The sequence below is a fragment of the Diaphorina citri genome, unplaced genomic scaffold (assembly GCF_000475195.1).
Source record: "Diaphorina citri unplaced genomic scaffold, Diaci psyllid genome assembly version 1.1 scaffold2666, whole genome shotgun sequence".
NCBI lineage: Eukaryota > Metazoa > Arthropoda > Insecta > Hemiptera > Psyllidae > Diaphorina > Diaphorina citri.
Window position 1 is genome coordinate 1 of NW_007380083.1, and position 8,184 is coordinate 8,184.

Here is an 8,184-nt window from a genome sequence, read left to right on the forward strand (position 1 = left end):
AAAAATTTTTTTTTTTTTTTTTTTTTTTTTTTTAAAAGAGCTTCCTGGGCTAATAGCCATTATGTGTATACGCCCTTGAATCCCTCATAAACACGTGACTGGATTTGATCCCCGTACTTCGTTTTCCCCCACAACACATTTCCAGAATCCACTCTCCACACTTGAATAGGCTGAAAACTATACGACCGTTTAGGAAAGCCTGTGGCTAGGAGCCTAATTTGTAGATATACTCGTAGTCCGACTCGACGGTTGGTCCAGTGGTAACGCGCTTGCTTGCCATGCAGAAGGTCCCGGGTTCGAATGCCACCATCGACAAAAATTTGTACTCGTTTTTCGATTGCAAATATTTCAACGGGTTACTTTCTGGTGTTCTCGTGTTGACCCAGCACCTAAATGGGAAGTATTGTGTCTCTTCTCGCCCATCTGATGAGAGGCATACTACGGGATGGACATGCTACGACACAGGCCACATGCGTCTAATGTAGCAGTTGTTCCATTGCTACGAAAAAAAAACGGCGGTGGAACACTCATCTTTTAAAAACCCAAATCTTTAAATCTTTAAAGATGTGGAGATATACCAGTGGAGATATTGAAGTAGAAACATACTTATCCACAACAGAGACGGACTGTAAAGTAATATTGAACAAGATATGGAGTAATATGAACTAAGGTGACCGAACGTATACGTGACGAATAAGTGTGCGTGAACCTTAAACGTAGAAACACACCACTATCACATCACGTCACGGCAGGTTACGTGTACTCATGGGGAGTAAGAAAGATGTAGTTCAAAGTTTTCCCTTAATAATGTAGCTAGGTAAATCCGTTGATAGTAGCCACAGCTCACGTGACGTGATAGTGTGTCTTTCTTTCGGACCTTAAAGACGAGATCTTTAAGGTCCACGCACACTGTCTGATGCACTAAAAAACGGGCATTTAAGGGAGTTAACGATTAGTAGGATGAACCTATTGTACAAGTACTATACTAAACCCTCAAATATTGGGTGATAAACTTGATAAGCCTCGGTGATAACCTGCCTCGGTAGCGTAGTGATCAAGACGCTCGCCTGGTAAACAGGAGGGCGTGGGTTCGATCCCAGCCAAGGCATGGAATTTTATCCTCATTTATTTGAGATTTTGACCACATAATAATGGAGCTCTAAGGGTTAGGTGGTAGAAAACGCCACGTTCGGAAAAACGGGAAAAAATCGGCGAATTTCCAAGATTTATCGTCTTCCAATAGATATTATTTGGGACACGCCCCCGAAAAAAAAATTGGAAAACTGAAAACTTTTCAAGTGTCCTTCCGAATAAATTTTACAAAAATTTATATCTGTGTGGGAAAATAATGGGAAATCATCGCATCGACCGGAATAAATAAACAAATTTCCCGATTAATCCCATCAATTCCCGTTTCAAGAGGGACTCTTTATCGATGAAATGTCGGGATATGTTTTCCGGTTGTTCTTTTCAATTTCAGAAATGAGGGGGGTAAGCGACCACCCGTGCAAAGGGACAGGGATAGTTCAGTACAGCTTATTTTACTTTAATTGAATTGATAAAAAGCAATAACATTAGTTTTATTTCTTATTTTTACGATGGTCCGTTCTGGGGTGGGGGTTGTTTTTATAGGCATAATCCACTCGTATTTTATTAAATACTTCAGAAAGCAGCACGCGCTACCTTTTCGTTTTTCTTTCCTCTTTGAAAATAAAAGCGAGGCCAGGGGCGATCCATATGCGGTCAAAAGTCGTACGATTTTTATTACTTGCTTTACTTTTGGCCATATATTTTGTAGGTATACTAGGTAAATTCAGCACAAAATGGTCAAATTCGCAAATGACATCATGAAAATGTCCCGTTCACCAAAAGGAGGAAAAAAATAAATGAATAACTTTGACAACTTGGCACCCATAGATATAGGTACTTATGTTGTGTTTGTCATTGCTCCATACTTAAATGTCATTTTTACATACTCTTCAAGGCAATAGGACCTATTTGATTATGTAAGTAGCTAATTATCTGTTATATGTTATCTGTTTTATGTTCTGTTATTTTTGTTCTGTATAATTATCTGTTATATGAAGTACCTGATAACCTGATTCCAATTCTGTGCTGAAGTCCCAAAAATACCAACATCCTAAATCAAATCCTGACCAAGCCTTTCCGTATACTAATAATCTACTTCTCGTTATTACTCAAGTAATCCATCGAATTAAATGTGGTACTTGATAAATCATAACCACTTATCCATGTCAACAAGCAATGGGGACAATAAATAAGGGAAAAAATATACAAAAAAGATTTAATGTACAATATTTTATAGGACGACAGAACATTATACACAATTTTCTACATATTCATAGCATTTTCCTGAAATTTAACATGAGGGTCCTCACGAGGCTCTGGGGTCATTTTCGGAAAAAGTTTTCAGCTTTTCAGGGAAAAAGCTGCTGGGAAATAAGCTTGTATAATATGTTGATGTAAAATCTGGAAATGATTTGAAAAAATCGACCCGGAGATTAAAATAAATTTTCAATCGGGCTTCTTTCCTCGAAATATTAGGAAACAAATGTCCACTATTTACCTACCGGTGATTATTAGTTGTCATCATCATAAGTGGTAGGTATATTATAAGTTTTCCCTCGATTTCAAGAACTCACCGTAACATACATATGAATTCATATCACGAGTAGGTATACTGTATACACTGTATAGCTAGTTAGGTAAGTGGATGTAAAGAAATGTAAATTGCATTAAGCATGCTTCAAGTTCTGACCTGGGGGTGGAGATGCAACATGCAGAGAACAACATACAGGGTGTCCACAATCTACTGTAACTATACGGTATACGCACATCTTATCGTCCCGAGATCGAAGAGAGAAGGCCAGTAGTTCCAAGAACGAACCTTATCTGTCTAGTATAAAATCCACCCCGGGCGGAAATCTAACCCACGACTTAGCGATTACAAGGCATTATTTCCCGAGATCAAAGAGAGAAGGAAGACAGGACAGGAGAAAACCAGTCGTTCCGAGAACGACCCTTATCCGTTTAGGGCAAAGTTCTCCCCGGGCGGGAATCGAACCCGCGACCTAGCGCTTACAAGGCAGACGCGCTACCCTCCAAGCTAGCTAGGCTGGGGTAAACTTTTATTAAAGTAGGTACCTATAATGCCCAATATTTCCAAATTTCCATCCTAATGTGCTTTACGGCAGCCAGTTTCGTGACACACCGTAAACACTGTTTACATACTTCCTTTTTTTCACTTTCCTTATCACTCTTTTTCCTCGCTCTTCTTTTTCCTTAGTCGTTTTTTCCTTATCCTCATAATTCACATTGAATAAATATTTGATCTCCCTTCCTTGGGGTTCCTGAGGAGATGTCAATGTTTGAAAAATGACAAATTTATACCATTTTCCCGAAATACATGAGGGTCCTCACGAGGCTGATGTGGGGTCATTTTGGGAAAAAGTTTTCAGCTTTTCAGGGAAAAAGCTGCTGGGAAAGAAGCTTGTATATGTTGATGTAAAATCTGGAAATGATTTGAAAAAATCCACCTGGAGATTAAAATAAATTTTCAATCGGGCTTCTTTCCTCGAAATATTAGGAAACAAATGTCCACTATTTACCTACCGGTGATTATTAGTAGTCATCATCATAAGTGGTAGGTAATATATTATAAGTTTTCGCTCGATTTCAAGAACTCACCGTAACATACATATGAATGCATATCACGAGTAGGTATACTGTATAGCTAGTTCGGTAAAGTGGATGTAAAGAAATGTAAATTGCATTAAGCATGCTTCAAGTTCTGACCTGGGGGTGAAGATGCAACATGCAGAGAACAACATACAGGGTGTCCACAATCTTCTGTAACTATACGGTATACGCACGTCTCATCGTCCCGAGATCGAAGAGAGAAGGCCAGTAGTTCCAAGAACGAACCTTATCTGTCTAGTATAAAATCCAACCCGGGCGGAAATCGTACCCATGACTTAGCGATTACAAGGCATTATTTCCCGAGATCGAAAAGAGAAGGAAGACAGGATAGGAGAAAACCAGTCGTTCCGAGAACGAACCTTATCCATTTAGGGCAAAGTTCTCCCCGGACATTAATCGAACCCGCGACCTAGCGCTTACAAGGCAGACGCTACCCTCCACGCTAACTAGGTTGGAGTAAAGTTTTATTAAAGTACCTATAATGCCTAATATTTCCATCCTAATGTGCTATACGGCAGCCAGTTTCGTGACACACCGTAAACACTGTTTACATACTTCCTTTTTTTTCACTTTCCTTATCACTCTTTTTCCTCGCTCTTCTTTTTCCTTAGTCGTTTTTCCTTATCCTCATAATTCACATTGAATAAATATTTGATCTCCCTTCCTTGGGGTTCCTGAGGAGATGTCAATGTTTGAAAAATGATGCACGGGTCAAAAAAACAGCAATGCTGACGGGAGGTAAAGTGTTGTCCATCTAACTGACAAGACTCTTTCATTTTATTGATGTATTACAGACGTCCTAGGTGTAGAGGTAATAGAAAGTGTTAAAGTGCTATAGCTTCCTGATATTGAAGATGTGGACCTCCATGTCATTCTAATATCAGAATCATGGCTCAAGCCTTCTTTGTCTGACAATATAGTACGTATACCAGGATACGTGCTGTTGCGTCATGACAGGGAGGGTAAAAGAGGTGGAGGGGTTGCGGCGTACGTGCGTGATGATCTTTCCCATGAGGTTGTAGCGCGCAGTGTGCCGTCCCCCTCTAACCCCGGCCCTGAGTACATGGCGGTCCAAGTGACTTTACGATCAGTTAAGTTATTGGTTGTGGTGGTGTATAAACCCCCTGATGTGCACAATTTGAACGGTATAGATGAATTTCTATCTGAGTCTATGCCGTTCTATGAGCACATCATTATAATGGGGGATTTCAACATCAATGTACTAAACGAGACTTCCTCGCAAACAGTGATGTTGAAAACCTTAATTTCTGATCTAAATATAAAAATGCTGCAAACAAGACCCACCCACCATAGTCACAATTCGCAATCATCTTCACTTATTGACCTAATGCTCGTACTGCAAGAGCATAAGGTCACCAGATATGGTCAAGTGCCTGCGCCTGGAATATCGCGGCATGACATGTTATATCTGGCATACTCAGTGAAGGTACCTAAATATCCGGTTCAGTTTGTAACGTACCGCGATATAAAGGGTATCGATAGCGATTTACTCTTGGAGAGTTTTGGCTCCTTAGACTGGGAGCCTCTGCTGTCCGAGAGTGACGTAAATCGCAAAACTGAGTTACTGAGGATCAAGATTCTGGAGGTGTTCGATGAATTCGCACCTCTAACAGAATCACGTGTCACACGTCCTCCAATCCCTTGGATGAATGCATCTATTAAAAGATGCATGACTAAGAGTATACTAAGATGTTAATAAGTTATGGAATCTGTTTCACAATTCTTACTCGGAAAAAGAAGACGTCCATGAAAGTGTCAGACTCTTAGGATGGAAAATCTTCTGTGAGTAGAATCGTGATTATACTGATTACATTATAGTCATGTTGGCTACTCACGCTCAGACCGCCTGACTGTCAAAACGTTGTATGTGTCTGTGGCTTGACAAGCCACCACATTCTCAACTCAACGTCCGGCGTTCCTCAAGGATACAAAATATTCCCTCCACCACTACTCACCAAATATTCCAACTAAGTAAGTCCTAATGCTGGAGAAAACGCTCCAGATAAAGTCAAGAAAGGAGCTCATCATGAGAGAGGAAAACTCTCCTTGGAAAACGAATAAATTTACGTAACATTTCACATTTCTACCAAAAAAAAAGTGCTGAAAAAGAATACAACCATTGTTTACATTACACTCGATTCATATAATCTTCTTTGCTACATAGATATACCGTCTGGATTTGTTTGCTGGGAAAATGTTTAGGGACTTCACGTTTTGAAGGATGATACCTTACTTTCCGAAAGATAGAAGCAAGTGAATTTATTCCGTTTTCCGTTTTTTCCCTAAAAGGATATTTCCAACGGATATAAATAATACGTATGTATATGAGGATATCTAAAGGGTACAATTTTTCCTTCTTCTTTTTCGTTCGTCCGTTTCTTTTGTTTGGTTCAGCAGAAGTGGCTCAAAAGTCAGTTGTATGATTTGACCTGTACGATTTTACTCCTACAATTCCTACTTACAAACTGGTAGAAATATCTTAACTCATTTGTAATTTAAATAGCTAATTAAGACTTAAATTAACCTGTGTGATAAACAAGTATACAAGTAGGTATGTAGTTAACCAAACCCTTTCCTATTTCATCCATCACCTATATTTTCTTTTGTACCTACCTGTAGGTCTATACTATATTTTATAGAAGTGTAGGTATTATCAACTAGGTATTGTAGTAAGTACCTATTTAGCTATTTTTTGTCTATCTATACCTATAATATCTAGAATCTAGGTATCTACTTCATGCTTTACAAGGTCGATTCCTATGTAAAAAGTTGTGAAAAATCCAAATCTGAGGTCAAAACTTCGAAAAAAATAACTGTAAAAGGTCGAAAATTCAATTTTTATTTTCCGTTCTAATGAAAGAGTCCAAAGATGTGTGACGTCAGACTTTACGCAGTTGTTTTTTTTTCCGCTAGGTAGCGCCAGTATGCAAGCACGCTTGCGGAGGAGCAGAAGTATTGGAAATTCGATCCAAGGAACAAAATGGAGTTTTTGCTCTGCTAACTTACATGAAGATATACTTGAAATGAAGATACATGAAGATATATGAAATGTAAGTTGACCAAAACGCGTTCCTGCACACCAGAAACTAGTTTTTTGTCAAATAACATTGAAGAGTTTAGACGCTAATTTCTTGAAATGAAGATACTTCATGTCATGAAGATGTATGAAATGTAAGTTGACCAAAACGCGTTCCTGCACACCAGAAACTAGTTTTTTGTCAAATAACATTGAAGAGTTTAGACGCTAATTTTGGTTGAAAAATTCGCGAATCAAACAGTAACTGGGGGAAAAAGGAATAATTAACGATGAAAAAGTATAATAAAGGCGAATTTTCAAAGCCTCAAAGTAAGGAAAGAGCTTCTTCAGGAAAACCTTGCCACTAGAGGAAAGACAAAATTGGACTTTTTTCATTAGATAATTCATTTTAAAAAATTCCAACCCCAGGTATTCTTGTTGGCCTTTCTTGCATTTACGTAAACAAAACATTTTCTTCTAATAAAAACATTCGTCAAACTTTGTAATAAGAGTAAATAAAAATGGTCGAATTATGGCCGACCTTTATTTTTGTAAGAAAGGCCAACAAGAATACCTTTAGGTACTTTGTTTGTGAAGAAATGTTTAATTAAAAGGCATAATAATCAAGGAAAAATAGCATCCGAAGTAAAACTTCTTCTCATAACTAATTCACAGAATCGTAAAAAAGAAAAACTCGAATTTTTTTCCCCTTTCTGCACTACCTATTCTTTTCCATATTTATAATCGGAATCAAAAAAAGTTTTTTACCCCTCCAAAATGAATTTTTACCCCTTCAAAATGAGTTTTTACCCCTTCAAAATGAGTTTTTACCCCTTCAAAAATTAAGTCATGAACAAAACCTTCCCTGAACGAAGAAAAAAAAGGTGGAACAAAAACTTTGAACAAATTTCCTCTGTTTTTCTTGGAAGTATGATTAAATTATTAAAATTAATAATTCACCTCCGAAAGAAGAGCACGCCTTAGGTCAAATTTAATTGAAGGAGCGAAGTGAATTTTGAGTTTTACCTGGACGGATTTACATCATTTTGTTTGTCTGTCTGTTTGCTTGTTCCGCTCCAAGTAACAAATCGTTTGTCAGAGTTTGATGAACTTTGGCAAATATTGTGTTGACTACCTGAAGGGCATATTTGCTTTTTAGGTTGTGGAATCGAACTTGCCCATTGGGGGCCTTTAGGAGCCCTTTTAAACCTTCTGAAATATCTCTCATTATCTCCTCTCTCTCTCTCTCTCTCTTCGTTTGCATTTCTAAGGTGATTAAGTTACTTTGAATGGAAATTGCAATTGCATCTTTTAACACAGAGGCCATTATGGAGAACATAAACGAGAGAGAGAGAGAGAGAGAGAGAGAGAGAGAGAGAGAGAGAGAGAGAGAGAGAGAGAGAGAGAGAGAGAGAGAGGGAAAAGGG